The sequence below is a fragment of the Amblyomma mixtum genome, chromosome 1 (assembly GCF_055824585.1).
Source record: "Amblyomma mixtum isolate Tamu chromosome 1, ASM5582458v1, whole genome shotgun sequence".
In the NCBI taxonomy this organism is placed as follows: Eukaryota; Metazoa; Arthropoda; class Arachnida; order Ixodida; family Ixodidae; genus Amblyomma; species Amblyomma mixtum.
This window is the reverse complement of record NC_143012.1, coordinates 134,038,591-134,060,919: the sequence shown is the minus strand read 5'-3', so window position 1 is coordinate 134,060,919 and position 22,329 is coordinate 134,038,591. Positions and strand designations below refer to the sequence as shown.

Here is a 22,329-nt window from a genome sequence, read left to right as displayed (position 1 = left end):
GATCATAGGATCGCAGCTTCTACGAACGACATGTCAGCAAAAGTATCTAAAAGCGCTTTGGTATTCGCATTTAATAAAGAAATAAAATGAAAAAATATAATTTGTTTTTGTTGCGAACACAATTCAAATATTAGTAATAAAAAAAGCGCATTTGTAGGTTTTTTCAACGAAGCAAAACTGCCGCCGTCGTCACGTTTTGTGTTATTTGGGTTTTCGTAGCATTGTTTGAGTGCACGTGCGGTGGACGTGTATGAAGAACACAAGTGTGTTTTGGAAACCAACGACGAGAATTACGCCCTGTCAACACTGGTGATTTTGAACGGGTAAAGCCGTGAAGAAAGGTAGCGCTACGACTTCTTGTCATCTGGAGAGGCAACGAAGAAGAATGTGCGGTTTTGCTAAGCCTTGATGAGCCGTCTGAACGGTGAGTCCCGTGTACGTTTCTTTACTTCCGATCTCTATTCGCACGCGTTATTAGTGTGCGCCTATAAAGGGATGGCAGTGCAGGCAGTCTGCGTGCGGTTGCCTCAGCTATAATGCGTTAAGGCCGATTCACACGACGGTCCGTTCGCCCGCGGCCCGCGCACTACTTATTCATGCGTCACCACATTGAGAGGCGCGCTGTCGGCCGCGGCAGCGGGCGAACGGACCGTCGTGTGAATCGGCCTTTACCAGAAAAGAACGGGCGTATAGGCCGCATGGCAACTGTTGCTCCATAGTCTCTATCTGCGTTTAGTACTCGGGTGCCGCGGTAAATAAAAATGCCACCAGTTATCACAACAGAGTTATGCGGTCGCTTGCTAGCGCTGCGAAAAACAACAGACAATGTTTACTACATTCCAATAGCATAGATTTGTGCTACGTAGGAGAGGATGATGAGCGTGCAGTGCCACGTTAGAGAGCGCTCTTGCTAGGCCAGCTGCGGACAGACAAGGGAACTGACAACGGTCGAGTTGCCTCGCGGCTGGTGCCCGTCGGATTGATTTGTGCTACTTAGAAGATGACGATGAGCGGCAGTGCCGCGCGACAGAGCACTCGCGCTAGGCCAGCTGCCAACAGACAGTGCTCAGTGTGTGTACTCGTCGGGTTAGTGCTTACGCCTTAATATTTGTCATACAATTTTTTCGGGGACAATGATCGCGTGTAAAAGGCTGGGGCATATCCCTTGCCTAGTCATTTGTAAATTTTTATCTGTGCTTCCCCATGGAACAGAATTTGACACAGTATTATGTCAAAGTTAGATCGTTATTGCGTCTGCCCTGAGGTGTAGGTGTCGATGCTTCCTCGCCTTCAGATTTTGAGAACTGTTTGGGATGCAACTGCGCACTTATTTAGGATTTCAAGCTTTTTGCTATATCCCTCGTTTGTGCGGCCCGCTTTCAAGTCGTTCGCTATATCGGTGATGGTTTGTTATTGATTTTCACTTTTTCTTATTTATTCTTGGTTGACTGCCACCAGCTGTGCTGCCGGCGATTCTCCGCGCTCGGAAGTATTCCCAGGCACGAGACCCTACCCACAGACCTCCCTGCACCACACTCACCAGTTTTCTTCGGTATTTTGTTCCCTTGCTCTTACTTGCATTGCCACTAGGCAGTTTTTATTTCTGTGCAGATTTGTTAAATGCAATACCAATTTTCGTTTCATGCTGTGATGTGAGATATCGTGCTTCTTGCTAATGAATGCATGCCTTTTCCATCCTCTCGTCATTTGTGCAAAGCAGACGGGTCTACTGGTCGCTACGTTCAATTTAAAAATACCTTCGGTGCTGCTGCAAAGCACCCTAGTAGTAATAATTAAATCCTGTGCATGCTACATTCGAATAGTTACGCTCTTTTCATCATGCATAAAAATAGTGGTATTCCAGCCTGCTCATCTTTCTATGCGGTTGTGACAGTCATGTAAATCTACTGAAAAAATGTATATCGGTGCATCACATACAATCTGTTCATTTCTTTTGTCATGGGCCATCTCATTGCTTTTTGTGTTCCTATGTTAATACCTTATTCTAATTTATGAAGCAGTAGACAATTTCTTCTCTTGTCATTCATGACATTGTTACGGCCACTGACAACAGTTGCTCTGACATATTTATTTGCAGTTGCCAGCTGCCAGTATCTACTGGGCCATTCGTGCTTCCAGCTTTTGGCTGTGCTATCTCTCCTCAGCTGTTTGTGGTAGGTATTGTTTTCCAGTGATGCATACCTTACCTGCCTATTTAGAAAAATTTCGTTGACATAGGCTCACAGCCGGGTTTAGAAATGCATGCAGAGCTCTACGTGCACTTAGCAGCAGTACCTCCCTGTATAATCACATGAACCTGATCCTGAATTACATGAATGTAATTGCATGATCTGTATGAAATAGTCGCTCATGAAGCTTTTGACTGCTGCTGTTAACATAATGGAGTTTACACTGCTTCAGGTGCAATGACTATTTCACACATGTTGCCTCTTATGCATATGTGCCCTCTGAAAGGGCGAACATATTCCTTTATCCCTTTAAAAAACATTGTGTTCTATCATGATGCTTTACCGGTATTTCTGGTGTATAGACCAAAATGTCACTCAGTATTGTAACATGAAGCGGGAACTCAGTTTGTCCAATGTTTTAGAGGTAACATGAAGCGGGAACTGAGTTTGTCCAATGTTTTAGGACAAATTGGTAGAGCGACTGCTCCAGTGAAGTGGTGGTTCTGAGTTCGAACACCGGACCAGGACGAATCTTTCTTTAACTACGAAGTTTCTGTGAAAGCTGTATAGCTTTCCTTTGTAGCCATTTGGCTGTCCTCGAGTGGATGTCAATGAGTAATTACTCCTTACTACAGATCTTTTGTCAACGCCAAACTGATTCAGTAGCAACAAATAGTAGAAGGGTAAAAGCATGCTGCTCCCAAAAATTCGTTAAGCATGTTATAAAATGTATGCTGTATTGTTTTAACTGCTGCAAAGAAATAACGGTGATGTTAGATGCCCAGCCCCTATTAGATAAACATAGCTCGCAATTAACACAGTGGATGGAAAAGAAATATGGACTTCAACCCTCACGACGACCCTCACCCCAGTAAAACAAAAAGTGCCAGTGTTGCCATACTTGAGAGCTTTGCTCTTTAAAAGTGCAGTAGACTGCTACTCAGAGTTGACAAAAAAATGCGTCTCGTTTTCTGCATGTGCACTGCACAGTGCTGGTGCCATTTTCACTGGCCATTGACATTCAGTCGCATGATGTGCACCCCGCTCCTCGAGTTGATTTTGTTTGTCTTGTGAACCTGCCGTCAAAATCAGTGCAGGATAATGCTTCCCCAGTTGATCTGCAGTTAACCTTGTCCTTTGCTAGCTGCTGTCACCCTTTCTCCACAGAGAAGGGCGGTGGGAGTCCAAGCCAGGTGGAGTTGAAATATTTGACTAGTAGTGGACAGGGATCCTGCGGTTTGTTGAGGACACAGGCAAATTGGAGACTTATGGAAGAATTTTTTTACCAGCCAAAAAAAAGGCAAAAACAAGAGAGAACCGCACAGGACAAGGGCTGGTAAAAGCCGTAGTCCTCTGTGGTTCTCTCTTGTGTATGCGTGTTCCTTGGCGGGTAAAAAAATTCCTCCGTAAGTCTCCAAGTTGCCGGTGTCCTCCACAGATTGGAGGATCCCTGTCTATTACTAGTCAAATTTCACTACTCCACCTGGATTGGACTCCCACTGCCCTTCTCAAACTTTTGAAATCCTGTTGCCCTAGCAGATCATTAGCTGTCGGTTGTATTACTTTTGCTTCAGTGAAATTTGACATGTAGCGGACAGGGATCCTAGAATTTGTGGAGTACACAGGCAAACTGGAGACTTATAGAAGAATTTTTTTACCAGCCAAGGAAGACGCATACACAAGATTCGTTGTCTGTGTTTCACAACTGAAAGTTCTAAATGCGTGCAAAAGTGTATCGTGCATTCGCACGTATTTTGAAAACTCAATTTTTGCAGCGTTAGGTTTTCGGAATTGGAGCTGTAGCATTGCCGCCACAGAATCCCGCTCGTTATCAAAGCGCACACTTATTTGCTAGGTATATATTCGGTATACAGCAACCAGTACACGTCACTGTTTGGAAGGTTCTATCGCGAAATTTCTGATTGTGCAAGGTAGCTTTTCTTTTAAATTCAAGCGCTCTCTATTTGCTTTTTCCTGTGCATATTCATCGGTCGTTTCAATTCGGAAGCGTTGGTGCTGCAAAACGTGCATACGGAAGCTACGTTTGTGCACAAAGCTCCTGAATTTTTGAAAGCGCAGCTCTGACAGTTCTCGTTGTCATAAATAAGTACAAAGCAGCCTAATTTTTTTGGACACACCATTTCATGCTCTTAGCTGTTTCTGAGAAACAGGCTGCCTTTTTTCTCTTTTTGGTGTGAGACATCCCTAACAACTTTTCTTTCTCCATGCACAGATAGCCTATGCATACACGGGCAGCTTGATTGCAATATTTAGGGCAATATTTATAACAGGTGCAGTGAGCCTTGGTGCATGTGGACAGAAATTAAGCTAGGGTGGGGTGGGGTATTTTCGCACAGGGTAATGTTATGCGGAGGGTTTGGCGTATTGAAACCGAGTCTTTCTGAGCTCTTATTAGATGTCCCAGCACCAGGAGAGTAGTTGAGGCTTTTCTTCTTTGTTGTCTAGTCAATGGTTTCCATCACATAAAATAGCCTTAATTCTAGCTATCCCGTGGCCGTCTAACAGAACGATGCAGATATACTGAAGTGATCAGTGTTGCATAAAAGTACTGAGAACATTGCAAATGCAACACAACTTTATTGGTTTGCAGTGCACTAACGTGGCAGTCATAGAGAATTACACATTACATTTGCAAATCTAAATTGTGCATAATAGGATGGACTAGCACGTAATGTGCGAAGTAATCACAGTTATCTCGTTCATGCCAAATGCTAGTGTCAAACATTGTCAGTATTGCATATTTATAAAGAGAAGACATGCTGCGCCTAATTTGTCGTTGGATAGATTTTATTACTATGAAAGCAAAAAGTTTACACATGGCTGTCGTGTTCTTGCGTGGGAAGTAGTATTACCTTAAATGAGTATAAACACCAAATTTTTGGTTATGTGTGTTCTTTGTAGCGACGTGCTGGGCATTCGTATACATAGAATTGTTGCATAGTATTCGTCTCCAATCGCTAAATAATTACAACCAGGTTTCTTTTCTTCCCTGTTTCAATAGCACAGCAATTGCTATGACATCAATGTTCAGTATAGGTTATGGAAGGCACAAAAAAGCTACGATATCGCTACTTCATCGTTTTAATTAGTTACAATGCTAAAGCCAGCCTGCCTCAAGAGTCGGAATCACAATGAAGGACGCAGCAGCAATTATATTGCAGTTTTCCTCATGCCTCCCCTGGCTTATACTGACCTTTGATGCCATTGCTCAGTTTTTAAAAGTGAAGCAGGAGAGAGAAGATATTTAATTACAAATTATTTAGCAGTCATAGGCGAATACTGTGTGGTTATCCGTGCCTAGTAATGTCTTATGCATCATTAAAAACAAAAAAAAATGTGCAACTGAAATTTGCTCGGCTGCTGACCCAAAAGACGCGGGTTCGATCCCGGCCGCGGCGGCTGGAATTTCTTTGGAGGAGAAATTCTAGAGGCCCGTGTACTGTGCGATGTCAGTGCACGTTAAAGAACCCCAGGTGGTCGAAATTTCCGGAGCCCTTCACTAAGGCGTGTCTTTTTGCCTTGGTCGCTTTGGGACGTTAAACCCCATAAACCAACCCAAACCAAACTGAAATTTGTTGTCTGCCTCTTTGAGATGAAAAATTTTGAATTTTTCCTTCACTATTTTAGAGCATGAAATTCAGTTAATGGTATCTGAGCAACAGGAATTGCAACAGCCATTTCTCTTCAGCAAGAAAACTGTCATTGGTTTAAGTGTTTTTCCCGATTCAAGGTTACCCTATATTTTAAACTGCACAATGTATTATGTGACAAGAAACCGTCAAGCACAATAGGTGTGGTTTTAGCAATGACTGGAAGTGATAAGGGAATACATTTACTTAGAGCAGGTAGTGACCGCTGATCCGGATCATGAAGGGTAATACCTAGAAGAATATGAATGGGGTGGAGTGCATATGGAAGGTTCTCTCAGATCATGAATGGCAGTTTTTCAATACCCCTCAAGAGAAAAGTACACAACAGCTGTATCCTACCGGTATTCACCTATGGGGCAGAAACGTGGAGGCTAACGAACAGGGTTCAGCTTAAGTTAAGGACAACGCAACGAGCTATGGAAATAAAAATGATAGGCGTAACGTTAAGAGATCGGAAGCGGGCGGAGTGGGTGAGGGAACAAACGCGGGTTGAAGACATCCTAGTCGAAATCAGGAGAAAAAAGGGTGCTTGGGCAGGGCATGTAAGACGAAGGCAAGATAATCGCTGGTCCTTAAGGGTAACGGAGTGGATTCCAAGAGAAGGCAAGCGTAGCAGGGAGCAGCAAAAAGTTCCATGGGCGGAGGTTTGCAGGAACACGGTGGACATAGCTGGCGAAGGACAGGGTTAATTGGAGAACATGGGAGAGGCCTTTGCCTTGCAGTGGGCGTAGTCAGGCTGATTATGATACTTGCAGAAGAGCTTGCTCATGTTAAAATTTTCATTTGGTAAATATGTGCTTGTTTTACTTGCACACAGTTTTTGAAAGGACTAGCATATTGATAATTGTATTGGGCTTCAAAAATTGTAGCTCTGAATGAAGGTTTGCAATGAAAGGTGTCTGCACTTGGTCAGAATATAGGTACACACTAGTGGCGACATGACACACACGATCAGTACATTCTAGTTGTATTCTTTCTTTTTTTTCATGGGGTTATATGCAGGATAGTATGAAAAGGGCATTGGAATTGACTCTTATTTGCATTATTTTCATTCATGTTTGCAGGCACCCGGAGAAATGCACGCATAGCCAAAGCTCCTTCACTCAGCCGAGCAAGCTACGGCATCATCCAGCATCTTAGTTTTTTTTGAGCGCTTACAGCTCACTGCGGTGGATTTGGTAGATGGGTTTACTTTGCTTTTGGCAGTGTTCTTGGCATTTAATGTCAAGTACACCCCAAAAACAAAGCGGGCTTGTCTGCTGCTTGAGACACTAATGGGGCTTGATGCTAGCGAGCGCCTCCCGAGCGTGTTTTGGGCAGCCACCGCAATCACAGCAATGACTTGAGAAATAAAAGTTATCAGTGTTATACATTTGTGTCATTATTTCTTGAACCATTGTTATTCCCAACGCAGACAGAGCACTATACTAATGTGCAAACTGTAGTGTAGCCTTAAAGTAGTTGTATGAGCAAAAATTATTCTACTCGGATATTATAATCCCTTTTGCTCATTACTCTTTTGTAGATGTAGCGCAGGTGGATCCTGCAAAACATATGACCAACTTGCTCTGAAGAATATGTGAAATAAGAAAATTAGTAGGATACATTAAAAACACGTGAAACTCCTTTCGAAGGAGTAAAATAAGATCTGGGCTGATACTCCTCGAAGGAGTATAGTCACTCTAACAAACGGAGTCCTGGAACTCTACCTGAAGGAGTAGTAGGATGCTGTTTCAATGTGGTAGCTTTACTCCCTGGGAGGAGTGCCTGTACTCTATTGCAGGAGTAGTACAGTAGTCCTTGAGTAGGTGTTGGATCACTCTTTGTCCAGAGGGAGTAATTTTATTCTGGAAAAAGGAGTGGAATATGGGACAAGCGAATACTGCTTCAAAGTGTGTTCTGGGCACTCCTCTGCACTCCTTTAGTTCTAATAGTGCGTTTACCCGTCCCTTCTCCGAGACCCTGCTGCTTGTGCGCTTCTCCTTCAAATGGTTCACCTGATAAGTAGTACAATTCCAAATTATTCACGCTGATTTCTCTTTCCTTTAATTTCTCTTCCTCAAGCTCTGCACAGAGGAGAACCCCGTGCTCCTTTATTGAGCATAGGCGGTTTCGTCGTGGCGTGACTGTGACTGCGTCCTTGACTGTGTTAGTGTGACCGTGTCTTGACTGTGTGACTGTCACTGTGTCTTTGACTGTGTGACTGTGACTTCGGTGTTGTCTTGATTATGTCTCCGATATTTATTTTGTGGTCGGCACTCGGTGCTTTCTTAGACTGTTACTGTGACCATGACTTTGCAGTGACTTGGGTTTTCTCTTTTTTAGTATTATTATTATTTATTCCGCGGACTGCACGTTGTGCTTTGGCTGTCTTTCTGTGACTAACTTTTACTGTGATGAGCCTTTTGTTTTCTTTTCTTTTTAGTTTTTTTTAAAACGGTCTGTTTTTGCCTAAATTTTTTTCTGCTTCTTTGGAACATTTAGTTCTTTTTCATTTATTTTGAATTGGCCTTAAGCCTGGCAAAGCATTGCTGGTCCAGGCATCCTCTCTCTTTCTTTTATGTTTTTTTTACCTCTTTTTTGAGAGGACCAATAAAAGGGTAAAAGGGATATCAGTGTCTTCACCGGCCAGCAATTTACCGGCATGGGGAGAGCTACCGCACGCGAGGGCGGTATAAAGTGAATTTAGTTCAATGCTGGCCCGGGCGTAGTCGATGACAGCATGATGACGGGTGAGAAAGCACAGCCCAGAATGACCCCGTGAGAACAGCGGGACAGCATGAGAAACTCAGCGATGTACACAACGTCCCGTATAACAAGGCGAGCTGTGCAAGCTTCCAGAGGTCAGAGGTTGAATGCGGTACGAGCTGGCAGTGTGATGGCAAAAGTTCGTAAGAGGCGCCGCCACTACGTAGACTTTCGCAAAGGACGGCGCAATAAACGGAGAGAGAGAGCAATTCTCGTGGCCACAAGCGCGAGAATGGCGTCGTCATCGGCAAACACTTCCACAACATTAGCAATCTACGATGCAGGACTTGGACAGTTTAATAGAAGCGCAGTTCATGCCTCTGGAACTGCGTCTGGCTACCACACAATGCTCTTAAACTGGCACTTTTCAGTGGTAAAATCTGCGCGCATTTACTCTCTTTGATAATAATCTGAACCGTGCTGTTTAATAAAAAGCGTAACTAAAAATACATGAGTAATTTGATGCACCCTCCTGATTCAGCGGGTACTGCGACTCTCGTGAACCTTGTACCGAGCGACACTAGTCGCTGCCTTGTTGTTTTTGTCTTTGTGAGGGACTATGGTCCCTTTGTATGAATAATGAGTCCAATAAACTTCTCTTCAAGGTGAAATAAGTACGCGGTCAAGTGTTCTGATGGCTAAGTTAGCTTCACGCGGTATGTTTCCTGCGGCACATAATAGTGGCGCAATAAATCAATATGAATTGATATGACCACATTCGCACCTCCACTACCGTATCACTGAGCTCGGAAGGAAAAATAAATATGTGAATGGAGCGAATGGGACTTGGATAAGCGAAAATTGGTGGGAAAGCCCCTTGTTTACGCGGGCACTCGAGTAGAGCGAAAGGTCATCAAACACTCGCCTTGCCGAAGGTTTCTACCTTAAGACTTAAGCTGGAGCGTGCTTATAAAAACGGCCGACTCTTCGCTATCAAGAAGCATCGCTTTAAGTCCAGCTTCCATGTTAGAATCTTGCGAACAACTATCTGTGTCTTCTGTCATCGGCTTGCAACGTACTTGTTAAGCAATCTTCTCAAGCTCTACAGCCGAGGCTCGTTTGGCATTCTTCCGCCGTAAAGAAGGAAACTTGAAACAAAACTAAGGTGGGAACGCATCAGAGAGAGCCGAGGAAGTCCGGACGTGGAAGCATCCCACCAGATTCGAGAAGCAAAATGGCGGCGTTGCCTTCACCTGCGACTATCCTGACGTCACGAAGCAGCAGCCTTGTTGGTGTGAGCCTCCTCACCCATTTCGTAGTGCTTTTAGCAGCCGTTTCTAGTGCGAAGTCTTCGGACACGTTCGGTGCTCGCTGCCTGCCGGTGCCAGAAGCGGAAGCAGTGGGAGACAGAGCCACTTGCACGTTTGAGAGGACAGTCGATTTTGACCCCCGCAGAATTCCGGCTTCCATACCGACAGTGAAGTGCAAATGCCCTGCCACTCGGTGCAGCTTCCCTGGTGATTTCCGGTGCGTAGAAGTGAAGGAGAACCTGCGAGTGCGGTACTGGAGCTCCATGCTCTCTCTCGAGACAAAGAACCTCACCGTTACGACATCTTGCGTTTGCGCGGTCAACCGAAGTGTCGGCGCTGCTGCACATGTTCTTAGGACGTACTAGCCAGTTAGCACTTATCACTTGATGGTTGTAATCATCAGTGAAGAAAGTACAATTGACTGTGCTCACTGGTGCGTTGCGGAACGTTTGCAGCGCGTGTCACAGCACTCGTGACAGAGAAAAGCCTTCCTTTCAAACGGTTGTGTGCTTATAAATGAACATTTGTTGTGTGCATCATCAAGACGAGAAAACTGAAAGCCTTGACATTTTCAGTGCTCGAAGAAATGGTCAGTTATTTTTGGATCATCAGATACAACCATGACTGTGCGCTCATGTCCGCCCACCGACAGTGGACATGTGGTCATAGTAGTCTTTTTTTAGTGGCATCAGAAGATACGCAAACGTGTTGGTAAATAACTCTAGCTAGTTACGGACTATCACTGCATGCAATTTTTTTTAACTATTAGCGTTTTATGGGTTCTTATGGCGCAACATGCACACACAATAAAAATATGTGAAGCAAATGTGGGAACTTCTGCGTTTTGGCCTCCTGCTATACACTGCTGCGCCATAAAGCGTTTTCATTCTCCAGAAACACTGTTTTTAATTAACTAGCATTACAAGACCCATCGTGAACAAAGGTCGGTATGCGTTGTGTGTGGATGTGTGGTTGTGGGTGAGTGTGTTGTTACTGTGTTTAAATGCAGGATAAACAGTAGCTGCGTAATCCGTGCTACACCTATTGTAGGAATGCATGCATACTGTAACATGCTTCTTTGCCATAAACAAATAATGGTTTTGGCAAAACGTACTTTTACTCATGCGCCTTTCTTGTGCTGTCCGCAGGGAGGCGAGTAATGGCACTCGAAAACTCGAGCATAAAAAGTGCTTGATATTGATTGGGCTAGTAAAAGCATGATCAAAGGTAAGACCTTCAATCATATGGTGTTTAGATCATATGCGAGATCAAAGCAGCGCGCTTATTGCACATAAGCACTGCAGAATTGTCGCAGCCTGCAATTGCACGTGCTAAACTGCCACGCTTTCAAGCTACGCTCACACCGGAAGTATTACTTTGCGCAGTTGTGACCAGAGCGCGCCACAAAACCGGAGCGCACGAGTAAGCGTCCGGAGCGGTTCGGAAGTGTTAGCGCTAGTGATTTACTTACCTGGTTAGGCAGTTTAAGTGCTTTGCGAAGGCACGGGGTCCAAAACGGTCTACTATGTAAACCATATGCAAAACGAGTGCACACAGAAGCAAAGGGGGTGATAATTCTAACCCATTTTCGGTGCAGAATTTGGATTGCGGGAGTGAATAATTTTGACATGAACACTTCAAGGCAGAGCTATGAGACATACGTTTTTTAAGCGATGAGCTCTTGTCTGGGGACGTGCGTTCAGGAGAACAACCTCAGGAGACGACTTACCTGATTATTGGCTGTCGAGCGTAAAAAGTCAATGCTATCATTGAAAAGATCTCTCAAATGATAATTATTTATTTACTCATTCAAATACCTGAAAGGCGCTCCGGGTAGCGTATTACATAGGGGGGACAAACGAGGTACTTTGATCGCACTTTGATTTAAAACAAAGGCGCAGAAAAGGAAGAAACAAAAGATACAGGCAAGATTTTTTGATTACATGCATGGATTTTTTGGATTTATGTATGGCTGCGTGGATTTATTTTTATTTGTAAAAAATTCATTACAGAGGTCATGTTTTCACAAATATCTCGGAATCTAATGAGGAGCTAGCTGGGTTCCATAACGTTAATTTCTTGTGATAGTAAATTGAAGGAATAACAAAAATCATTCACTCATACACTGATGCATAAGGCATTAAAAAAAGCATTAAGAAAAGTAAAATGCCGCTTTTTCATAGACACCGCTACATAGGCTGCAAAGGTATACACTCAAGAAAAAATTTCCCTTCAGAATGCAAGAGTTTTTCCAAATCCAGCAAAAAAAAATTACAAGAGGGGACGCTGAAGCTCCGCCTAAAAGGTATGACCGCGATAGCTTCTGTTGGTTAAAGCCCATATATGCAGAATAGATCATTCTCAACTCAGCTTCCATACGTCCCTGGGAGTCCCCATACCACTCCTGGCGCGGTGGTGCAGCGGCTCAGCGATGCCGTGCGATGGCAAGAGTTGCCACAGGTAGGGCTTGCGCGACCCAGGTTTTTCTTTGCGGGCAAAACCTCGCGACCAATATTTAATTTACGTGCCACGGTGCGCCGCTCGCTCACAATCCGGGGGACAGTTAGTTATGATGCCACTAGGTTATGGTGCATAGGCGGCCCACCTAATTTCTAGGTTCCTTCTCTGGGGATATTTCGCGGATTTTGAAGCGATAAGCTTTGTCACAACTATCGCCCGTCAACTGGCTGCCTGGTGCAAGCCGTTGAGGCACAGGGGCCGCTTTACGCTCCCCTGTGGCCTAAAAGCGAGCGTTGTACAACATTTATTTGTTGAGGTCGGTCAGGCCGTGCGTGGTGCACGTGTGTCGGTGCGTCGGTCCTCCAAAGGAACTCCAGGGTTATGATGGGTTAAAACAAATATTTACTTACAGGCAGGGAAACACAAAAAAGGTAAAAATGAACAGCAGGAGTAGCAGATAAAAACTATACAAAACACGAAACTCGACAAGTAGGAGACAGACAATACAAAAACACACAAATCCAACTACAGAGAACAAGAAGGCGTGCAGTGCACGAAAGGATGTAATATACAAAAAAGTTAGAGCTAGAAAAAGAAGAAAGTCCGGCGGACAATTAACATACGGGGGCCGAGGCGATGACTCCGGTTCGGTTGGCTATCGATGCGGCGATGGCTCGACGGCGGCGGGTCTTGTGCGATGGAACGCGTGCCTCGGCGCGGTAACTCGGCCCTCCACGCCCGCAGACACACCACCCAACCTCTTCAGCTGCCTATTTCCTCCCGACAGTCCCAACCGCTCTCTGAAACCTGGACGGTCCTGCAGATAGCATCATTCTTCCCTTTCCCTCATCATTGTGGCGCTTTTGTCAACGCGGTGACGACGGGGCAGAGGGAACGCATTAACCCGCGAAGTTCCCTCGGAGCGCCGCGCGGGAGAGCAGGAGGGAGCGCATAAGGTTAATGTCTTCCGTTACAGGTGTCGCCGAGTCGGCTATGCCTGCACTCTCCACTTTAAAAAAAAAAAACAGCGCACCCGTACCACCGCTCTAGAACCTTCCACTCCTCCTAGAATTCCAGTGTCGGCTTCGTTGGCCGATGACCGAGCCCCGAGAGAATTCCTGACGAGACACGTTTCACTAGTCTGTGACACAGCCCCCCACTAAAGAATATTATACCATAATATTTTGCTAGGCACAGACAAGCGCCCAATCGCTATCAACAACGAGAACATGGAAAAAAGATTTTAACAGTTCCGCGTCACACACACGCACAAAAAGAAATGAGCACTCAAAAGTGGCGTACATGTTATAACCTACAGCCATACAAGCGGCTATTCAATTATTTGACCGCCGCACAGTCACGACAGTCTCTTCACACACGCAAGAGTATCTGCACTCGATCTCGCGGACGCTTGTCAGTTCACGCGCAGCGCACTGCACTCACTGTCGACGTCCTCATGAAGTCCAATTCGGGCATCACGTGACACGTGTCACATCGTAACAGCATACACCTTACATTTATATTAGGACACAACGTCATCACAGTGGACACAGTCAAGGGTATAAAAAGATCACTGCATGTAATCAAGATAGCGGACACACACACACAAAAAAAACTGACACTAGAAAGGTGTGACAGCAATCTAAACAACCCGCCTGGGCCCATTAGTCTACCTGACTCATGTAGTCTGCCACGAAGTGATCTGCTGGCAGGAGCCGCAGGACATGACAAAACGTTTCGCGTCGGCCTGCAGTCCCGGCCAGAAAAATTCACTCCGAACTTTGCGCACTGTTTTTCTGGGGCCCTGATGTTCTCCCATTACACCGCCGTGAGCGTGTTCGAGCACCGATGTCCAAAATGTCTTGGGAACGACCACTTGAATGTTTTCTCCTCCAAATTTAGACGTGAATTTGCGTTGGAGAACTCCGCCTTGGAGGAAGAACTGATGGCTATCCCCATTTCTGCTGTGTACCACCTGATCCACACGGTCAAAACATGCCCGCAGCGTGGGGTCACGCTTCTGCTCTTGGCATAGGACTTCGCTGCTTACGTTTTCAGAGTTGACCGACCCTCTCAGTCCACTTAGTTGACCCTTCTCCCGGGCTTGCCCCCCGTCACCATGGCGCCTGCCTGGTCATCGTCTCTGTCTGCGGAAGCTGCTCTCCCATTTTTCCCGGTGGCATCCGCCTGCGCAGCGCTACCACTCCCTGGTGGCTCTAACCCTTTTGTGGACGGCATCTTCACAACCATCGTTTCTAGTTTCCAACTGGGATCTGGGTCAGCGGCATGTCTGGCTCCTTCAACGTTGCCTAATACGAGGTCGTAAAGGGGATCTTCCACACACTTCGCACGGAGCCGTCCCTTGATGTATGGGGTGTCAACGTCGACCCAAGCCTCCGGAAGCATGAGAACCGGCCGATCGAATCCTGTGAGATCGGCATCATCGACCAGGCTCCTCATCACTATCACCGTGTTGCACCCGGTGTCTCTAAGTACGCGAACCCTTTGGTTGCCAACCAAACCGGTGACCAACCAAACCGGTTCTTACTCATAGTTACAGCTTGTCAGGCAGAGCAGCGCCAACAACGGGAACCTTTGTCCCATTTTTCATTTCAATGCATCCATCATCGATACATAATGATGCCGATTCTCCAGCGACGTCTTTTGGCTTCGTCGAGCTCTTCTGCCAACACTTCCAGCTAGTGGGGCCTGTTCGCCCGCACTTGAAACACTTCGGAGGTGGTCTGCTGCCCTCCATTCCGCCCACGTGGCAATTTTCGGGTCGGTGGCCGAGGCGTGAGCAAATGAAACATTTCTGAATTTTCAAATCATTCGGCTTCGCAGCCGACTTGCTCTCGTATTTCATTTCGCCCCTTTTATCAGAGCTGGCTCCAACTGACGGCTCTCTCTTTGGCGCTTCAAGTTTTGAAATATTTTCCCATGCGTGAGCGTCCAAGTACTGCTCCGCTCTTTCCACCAGTTCGTCAAGGGTAGGGTCCTTTTTTTCTTCAAGAAAGAGCTCCAGCGGTGCCGCACAGCTTGAAAGGAACTGGTCTTTCACCATCAGCTCAAACAAAGCCTCATATTCCTTCTTGGTGCTGGACAGCTCTACCCACCGCTGGACGAAGTTCCTAAACCGAGTCACAAACTGGGAGCACGTTTCTCCATTCATGGCCGATGCCCCCTTAAACTTCTCTCGGAATCCTACCTCCGTCAGCCAAAATCGCAGCAGCAGAGCTTGCTTTAACGTGTCGTAGCTCGTGCAATCAGGCGCGGTCATTCGACTGAAAACGTTTAGAGCCTCGCCGCTCAAACACAGGCTCAAATAAGTGGCCCATTGATCCCTCGGCCAACCTTGGCTCTCTGCCACGCGCTCAAAACGCCTCAAAAAGGCATCGAGGTCATCGCGCTGTTCATTCAAAATAGGCATAGCTTTGTGCGGGTTCACTTTGTTCCCTTGTACCGCCCCTCTCTCTTCCGAGCAGGACCTGGAGTCCGTGTCAGAGGCACTTGCGGGTTCCCGCCTCAACAACACCTCCTTTTCCTTATCTAGCAAAGCCATTCTTATTTTGGATTCTTCTCGTTGCCTCTCCAACTCCTCATCTCTCATACGTGCTTCGCGTTCGGTTTCCTCCTTGCGCCAAGTGCGTTCTGCATTTCTCTCCTCTCGGCGCCTAGCCCGCTCCTGTTCAATCCACGAGAACAGTTCTTTACCTTCGAAGCCGATGCTTCTTCCCTGCTCTACCAGTTTGTCAAACTCGACCTCTGCCATCGTGCTCAGGAAACAGTGGATATCTAACCACTAGCACGGCCCTCTCTTGAGTCCCTTCGGAGCCTCAGCCCCGTCACGCGGCTGACCGGTCCTGTCGCGGACGCCAATTATTGTCACAACTATCGCCCGTCAACTGGCTGCCTGGTGCAAGCCGTTGAGGCACAGGGGCCGCTTTACGCTCCGCTGTGGCCTAAAAGCGAGCGTTGTACAACATTTATTTGTTGAGGTCGGTCAGCCCGTGCGTGGTGCACGTGCGTCGGTGCGTCAGTCCTCCAAAGGAACTCCAGGGTTATGATCGGTTAAAACAAATATTTACTTACAGGCAGGGAAACACAAAAAAGGTAAAAACGAACAGCAGGAGTAGCAGATAAAAACTATACAAAACACGAAACGCGACAAGTAGGAGACAGACAATACAAAACACACAAATCCAACTACAGAGAACAAGAAGGCGTGCAGTGCATGAAAGGATGTAATATACAAAAAAGTTAGAGCTAGAAAAAGAAGAAAGTCCGGCGGACAATTAACATACGGGGGCCGAGGCGATGACTCCGGTTCGAGTGGCCATCGATGCGGCGATGGCTCGACGGCGGCGGGCCTTGTGCGATGGAACGCGTGCCTCGGCGCGGTAACTCGGCCCTCCACGCCCGCAGACACACCACCCAACCTCTTCAGCTGCCTATTTCCTCCCGACAGTCCCAACCGCTCCCTGAAACCTGGACGGTCCGGCAGATAGCATCCTTCTTCCCTTTCCCTCATCATCGGAGCGCTTTTGTCAACGCGGTGACGACGGGGCACAGGGGACGCATTAACCCGCGAAGTTCCCTCGGAGCGCCGCGCGGGAGAGCAGGAGGGAGCGCAAAAGGTTAATGTCTTCCGTGACAGGTGTCGCCGAGTCATCTATGCCTGCACTCTCCACTTAAAAAAAAAAAAAACAGTGCACCCGTACCACCACGCTAGAACTTTCCACTCCTCCTGGAATTCCAGTGTCGGCTTCGTTGGCCGATGGCCGAGCTGCGAGAGAATTCCTGACGAGACACGTTCCACTGGTCTGTGACAAGCTTCACTAGGCTCGTCAACACCGGGCTTCGCGCGAGCCGGAGGCCAGATTTGCCACTTCTGCGCATGCGCGAAACCGAACGACATCACGCGCAGCGCAGGTGGCCGCCGACTCCGTAATAAAAAAAGAATAAAAATAAGCACACAAACGAGAATAAAGAAATTAAGGAAATAAACTATCAGAAATAAAAAATAAATAAGAGACAAACAGTGCGCCAGGAAACTCTCATATCTCGGTGGACGCCCGAACTACGCCGTAAGGGTAGGAAAATGAAAAGAAAATTGGTTTCAAGGGAAGGAAACGACTCCTGTCTCTATCATATCTTGGTGGATACCCGAAACGCACCGTAAGGGCCTTATCTTGGTGTACACCCTCTCGTATCTTGGTGTACACCCGGAAGGGATGGACAGCACAGTACATGTCTCTAAAGCAACCTTCTAAGACAGCACTGTATTCACTACACGCGCGTCTCCTCCTCCGCCTCCATACAGGCAGTGTGTGGACGGCCGAACGCCTCCACCTTCATCGTGGGGCTCCCAGTGCATAGTGCGCCAGCTGCAACAGTTATGACGTCAAACCAAGCGTAACTGAACCGTTTTCCTTCTATATCCAGGCTTAACCATAGCTAAGCCATTGCCAATTTTTCACTCAAGGTGAATGATGTCGACAACGCAGACGATGGATTTTCTGCGACACGATGTCTCTAACGCTATAGCTATCAACGTTGTAGTGTCACGTTGTAGTGACCGCAGTCCAGTGGTCAGGAAGACACAAGAAAGACTTGCAAACGAAGCTCTTTATTTGGGCTGACTTGCGCCCGCAAAAGAACTGGATCACTCGGTGGCGGCGTAAGCAACAAGCGTGCTCGTCAATCGTCGAACTACGAATGTCCGCTGCTCGCGGCATCGCTCAATGTAAAGCCGGCAAGGAAACTTCCAGATAGCAGGACAGGATCATCTACAGTAATTTGGAAAAACCTAGATGCAGCATTTCATGGCTGCGATCAATCGAGATTAGGCTGGTCGCTTCTCGCGTCACGAACAAAAATGATAACAGCCCTTTCCTGCAGCCTTGAGCGCGAACGAACAAACACTACAATGACACGTGGCATTACCCCCCTTCCAAAGAAGCATCGTCTCGATGCTTTAAAATGAAAATAAACACGGAGAATGAAAACTTCGAGTCCTTTAGCATTCATAATATGGCTTCAGGCGTACGACATGTACGACTTCCGGGCGTGGGTGGCGTCGCTGAGATGCTGTCATGCCGTCGGGGATGACTTCATAGTCGAGGTCACCGATGTGGCGGAGAACCCTGTACGGGCCAAAGTAGCGTCGCAGCAACTTTTCGCTCAATCCACGGCGGCGAACTGGCGTCCATATCCAAACCCGATCACCTGGCTTGTAATGCGTGTCTCGTCGGCGCAGATTGTAGCGTCGGGCGTCGGTGTGCTGCTGGTCTTGAATGCGAAGCCGCGCAAGTCTTCGGGCTTCCTCGGCGCGATGAAGGTAGGCAGCGACGTCGAGGTTGTCTTCGTCGGAAACGTGCGGGAGCATTGCGTCGAGTGTTGTCGTGGGCTTCCTGGCGTATACCAGCTGGAATGGAGTAAGCCTGGTTGTCTCCTGGGCGGCAGTATTATAGGCGAAGATCACGTAGGGCAGAATAGAGTCCCACGTCTTGTGTTCGGCGTCGATGTACATGGAGAGCATGTCTGCGATGGTCTTGTTCAGACGCTCTGTCAGTCCGTTGGTTTGCGGATGATAGGCAGTTGTCCTCCGATGGCTTGTCTGGCTGTACTTTAAAATGGCTTGCGTCAGCTCCGCTGTAAATGCCGTCCCTCTGTCTGTGATGAGCACTTCGGGGGCGCCGTGTCGCAGGAGAATTTGTTCGACAAAAAATTTTGCGACTTCCGTTGCGGTACCATTAGGCAACGCTTTTGCTTCGGCGTATCGGGTCATGTAGTCGGTGGCCACGATGATCCTTTTGTTACCTGATGATGAAGTCGGAAAGGGGCCGAGGAGGTCCATTTCTATTTGCTGAAAGGGCTTAGTTGGAGGTGGTATGGGGTTCAGGAGTCCGGCTGGTCTAATCGGAGGCGTTTTGCGTCGCTGACACTCACGGCACGTTTTCACATAATGGGAAACGTCGGTAGCTAGCCGCGGCCAATAGTACTTCTCCTGGATGCGGTACAACGTGCGAGCAATCCTGAGATGCCCCGCAGTCGGCTCATCATGACATGCCTGCATAATTTCTTGCCTAAGATTCTTGGGCACGACAAGAAGATGTACTGTCCTGTTGGACGCGAAGTTCTTCTTCAGGAGGACATTATTGTGAACGACGAAGCACGACAGTTGGCGCTTGAACCCTCGGGGAGGCGATGCGGTCTTGCCTTTCAGGTAATCAACTAGCCTTTGCAATTCAGGATCCGAGCGCTGCTGCTCCGCGAAACTGTTGTTGTTGTTGTTGTAGCCTACGACAGAATGGCACATACCCACTCTGGGGGATCGGCCAAGAATCGGGTGGAAAAGGTTGGTATTCACCTGTACGTAGTAAAGGCAAAAGGAAAGCACACGGGAGAGGAACACCGGGGGAGTCTACCACAAAAAGGGCACGGAGAGGATGAAAAAAAAAATCAACAAAACTAAAAACAATAATAATAATAATCATAATATATATATATATATATATATATATATATATATATATATATATATATATATATATAGATAAAGGAGATTGGATTGGAGAGAGAGAGAAAGAGAGAAAAGAGAATAATTCGAAAAGAAAAAAGAAAAAATGAAGCATAAAAAGAAAATACTGAAAGCTTTAGCAAGGTAGTCGATGAGATTCAAGCAAGAAATTTTGAACAGCGTCACAAACAGACCTGTGGCTGAACCCTAGTATGGTGGCACCAAATGATAGCAAGTGTGGGCTGCTCAAACTGAGGCCAAGTTGCTGTAAGGGCAACTCCAGCAGCCTTCTTCTCAAAGAGGTGAAACGACGACAATGGAGCCAAAAATGATCGATAGATTCAGGCTCACGGCAAAATGCACAGAGGGGAGATAGCGCCAAACCAGATCTGTGCAGATAGAAATTTAGAGGGGGGATGCGGCAGCGCAACCTCGTCAGAGATACTTCTAGCTGCCGAGATGGACAACTTTTCCTGCTCCATGAATATTTCAGATGCTGATATTCCACCGATGTTGAAAGTGCTGTGTCTTGCACGCTTAATAACGCTCGTCGCCGGAACCTAGATGCTGTGATATACGCTGTAGCCGGGATGATGGGCAACACAGGGCCGCCTAGGGAAGCCTTTGCAAGGTTATCCGCGATCTCATTGACAGTCACGCTGCTGTGGCCGGGTACCCATATCAAGTGAACAAGGCTCAAATGCGAAGGAAGAAGCGATAAAAAAGTGCTTAAAGTGGGACAGTCAACATGCGACGCGAGGGACGAACACAAAGATAAAGAATCGGTAATGACTGCCACTGCAGAAATAGAAGGATCAAGCTTGCGCAGAGCAAGAACTACTGCCAGAAACTCAGCTTGAAAAATAGGGGTGTAATCCGGAAGGCGCAGCGAAAAGGACCAGTCTAAACTCGGACAGTAAATTCCCACCCCTGCCTTTTCGTTGCACTGAGAGGCATCGGTTGCTATTGCAATTTTTGTAGGTAGAGACCTTAAATGATCCTCTAATAGACCATTTAAAATACGGGGTGGTAAAAGTTTCGCGTTTTGAGGAAAAATGTTGTCGAAAACAATGTGGACAGAGGACCCACTGCTTAATGCTGGAAGGATGTTGTAAATCTGCACGTTTAAAGGCTCAAGCAGCCTTTGCACGAACACAACCTGTGGGGTATGAAAACGAGGCCAGTGGACACCAAAAAAGGAGGTCGGCTGGCAACAGAAAATGCTTTGCGAACGGTGAAAATGGGATTCAAAGATTTTGAGGAAAGTCTGCACAGTTAGAAAGTGAAATCGGGTTAACAGAGGAGGAATTCGGGCCTCAAGGTACAGCACATTGGTAGCCACGAATTTGGGGACGCCAAGGCACATCCGAAGCACCTCCCTCTCCAAAAGGATGAGAGGACGAAGTTTGTATGAAGCCGAGCCTGAAAACAACACAGAGCCAAATTCTAAAATTGGCCTAACATACAATACGTAAATCATTAGGAGCGTATCCCTGCGCATGCCGTACCTGTGACTACATAACCTCCGTAACATGCCTGCGGCACGAGTCCCTTTTACAGCAACATGGTCAATGTGAGGCCGCCAGGTGAGTTTGTCATCATAAATGACGCCCAGTTATTTTAGGGATTGAACTTGAGGAATTGGTTGAAATTTGCATGAAAGAGAGAGCACGACAGGATCCTGTAGAGGAAAAACAAGGACGGCACACTTGTTAACATTTAATGAGAGGTGTAAACTGCTCAACGAGAGCTCAAGAGAACTCAAATATGACTGCAAATGATCATAGAGGGAATGTATATCAGGCGCAGCCGCAAAAAATGCTATGTCGTCCGCATAGACGTAAGTGCGAACATGGTGGTGGAGAGGAATGGAGCTCATGAGAATATTGAACAGCACAGGCGAAAGGACAGCTCCCTGCGGAACACCTCTCGTCTGTTTGTACCTCTCGGATTTTACCCCATTATGGACGCAGAAGAATTCCCTGTTATAGAGAAACGCAGATATCCAAGCAACTAGATATTCCGGAAACTGGAGGGACTGCAGCCTGTGTATTAGGATGGAATGCTCTACACTGTCATAAGCTTTAGAGACGTCGAGCGTAACCAAAGCAGCATACAGGCGTTGACGACGAGCTAGAAGAATACGACTCTCAAGATCTACATGTGCATGCCATATCGAACATCGCGGCCGGAAGCCGAGTTGACACGGGCTGAGAATAGTTCTGCGGTCCACAAAAGCAGAAACCCGCATAAGTAACACCCTTTCTATTAATTTTACCACGTTTGATGTTAGAGATATAGGCCTAATATTTTCCAATTCATAGCCTCCGCCCTGGTTTTTAAGTAAAGGGATCACCTTGGCCAGCTTCCACTCAGAAGGGATCCAAGCGAGTTTGATAGAATAGTTGACCAGGTGTAACAAAGAGTTCGGAGACGCCTCAAATAGAATCTTGAGCATCTTTGAAGTAACACCATCAGGACCGGGAGCA

The 22,329-nt window shown here is 46.8% G+C and overlaps 1 long non-coding RNA gene across 1 annotated transcript; it reads left to right on the top strand.

The window, feature by feature from the left end:
* The first annotated feature begins 213 nt into the window (after positions 1-213).
* Positions 214-7,057, top strand: LOC149367652 (uncharacterized). The gene is made up of 4 exons (XR_016287706.1): positions 214-424; positions 1,459-1,552; positions 2,099-2,174; positions 6,925-7,057. It is a non-coding gene; the product is annotated as an uncharacterized LOC149367652 (long non-coding RNA).
* Positions 7,058-22,329: the final 15,272 nt, after the last annotated feature.